The sequence below is a fragment of the Carlito syrichta genome, unplaced genomic scaffold (genome assembly GCF_000164805.1).
Source record: "Carlito syrichta isolate Samal-C Ts95f unplaced genomic scaffold, Tarsius_syrichta-2.0.1 Scaffold117959, whole genome shotgun sequence".
Taxonomy (NCBI): Eukaryota; Metazoa; Chordata; class Mammalia; order Primates; family Tarsiidae; genus Carlito; species Carlito syrichta.
Window position 1 is genome coordinate 1 of NW_007062055.1, and position 2,129 is coordinate 2,129.

Consider the following 2,129-nt stretch of genomic DNA (forward strand, 5'->3'; position numbering starts at 1 on the left):
TGCCCGAGGCGCCCTCTGGGTGCGAAGGGAGCCCGGGTGGGAGGGTCCCTTTGGCCCGGCTTGCTGCTCCCTGGGCCTCGGGGGACTCATCCGTAAAGCGGGCGCGCGGGGTGAAGACCCAGAGTCCGGAGGAGGGCTCCCGGGTCCCCAGGTGAGGCTGGCTCCCGACCGCTTCGCTTGCTGGTGGGGCGTCTGTGGCCTTCCTGTTTTATTCGGACGGTTCCAGTGACCCCAGCACCAGCCCCCTGCAACAATCAGATCCAGTTTGAATAATCAGCACCACAACCGACACGTTTATGGAGTACTTCCTGTGCACCAGGCCCTCTCGACGCTGGTTCAGTTTTTAGCACATTTAGTTTTCACAGCCCCTGTGAGGTGGGGGCCAATGATCCAAACCCTCATTTTAGCCACGGAAGAGCTGAAGCCCAGAGAGGGACACAAGTCACACAGCTAGTAAGCAAACGAGGCGTAGATGGCAACCTAGGCCAGACCCCTGGGTGCCAGCCGGTTGTTCCTGTGAATTTCTGACCCCAGGACGCCATCACGGCCGGCACAGATGTTTCCTAGTGGTCAGCTAGGTGTTCGGAGGTTCCCCCCGACTTGTGGCCAGAACGTCTCCACTTAATCTTCCAAGGTTGTCACTCCCCAGGCATTTCACAGCTCCTAGCTGCACATTAGACTCTGCTTTCATGGCTGAGATGCCCGTGGCAGGGCCAGACTCTCCCGCTTCTAACACCTGCTGGCCGAGGGCCTTCCTGCAGTTCTCGGTGTCTGTGAGACTCGGTTATTAAATGCGTGAGATACCCATGATGATTCCTGCTCCACCGGGCTGTTTAGAAAGATCACCTGGGCTGATGTGTGTGGCAGCACCCGCCAGACTGTCTCGACACACAGTAGGGATGCTGCCCAAATTCACGGATGCATCTGATGTATGTCTGGGGCACCAGGCCTTCGGTACTCACCCTCAACTACATCTTTGGAGTGCCACGACCCATTCATTCAGCAGCCGTTGTGTGAGCCAGCAGACAGCCTCCCTGGCCTCAAAGAGCTCACAGTCTCAGGAAGAAGACAGGTGATAAACAAGTGAGCATACACGTTAAAAGCACACACACCAGGTGCAATGGCTCATGCCTGTAATCCCAGCACTTTGGAAGGTAAAGGTGGGAGAATTGCTTGAGCCCAAGAGTTTGAGAATAACCTGGGTAACATAGCAAGACCTTGTCTCTACAAAACATTAGCTGGGTGTGGTGGGGGTACCCTTATGGTCCCAGCTTCTCAGGAGGCTGAGGCGGAAGGATTCCCCTGAGTCCAGGGGGTCGAGGCTGCGGTAAACTGTGATTGTTCGTTTGCACTCCAGCCTGGGCGAGAAAGAGTGAGACTCTGACTCAAAACAAACAAAAAAAGACATAAACAAATTCAGAAGACCCTGAGTGATTGCGTTATCAAGTAAACAAACCAGCTTGTGATGGCGAGTGGCTCGGGAGAGGAGAAGAGGAAGGTTCCCTTGGTCGGGATGGCCAGGGAGGTGGCCCTGGAGGCCTTGCGAGGGATGGCCCGAAGCCAAGCTTGTGCAGCTCAGGGGTGAGAGACCTTCCAGGGAGCGGGCCCACAAGGACAAAGGGCCCGTGCCAGGAAGCGGGCTGATGGGTGTGGCGGGAGAGGGCAAGAGTGGTACATTGTGTGCGTGGTGGGGAGTGGATCTTGGGCATCATTGGCACAGGCGAGCCCCACTCGAACCCGTCCCATTTCCAGAACAATTGTCCACAGCCGAGCCCTGGCATGAGGTGCTTGCCCTGTGGCTGGCATCCCCTCTCAATAAATGCGAGTGCTTATTATGAAGGGGGACTCCCCCAAAGACGAAATTATTTTTGGAGGGCAGGCCCCTTGTTGTGCAGGCTTCCCCCGAACCCATCGGCACCCATGAACCCACTAACGTTGCTGTGAGAGGCTGCGTTTGGTTTGGGAGAACTTTCTTTGGAGATTCTGTCATGTGTTTGCCCATTTCATAATGGGTGGTTGACCAGCGCACCTGCCTGCACTGTGCTGAATGTTCAGCAGCCTTTGGCCGAAAGTGGCATGATCCCTGTGCCCCACCCCTCCTATTCACCTGATCTTTTTTTTTTTTTTTT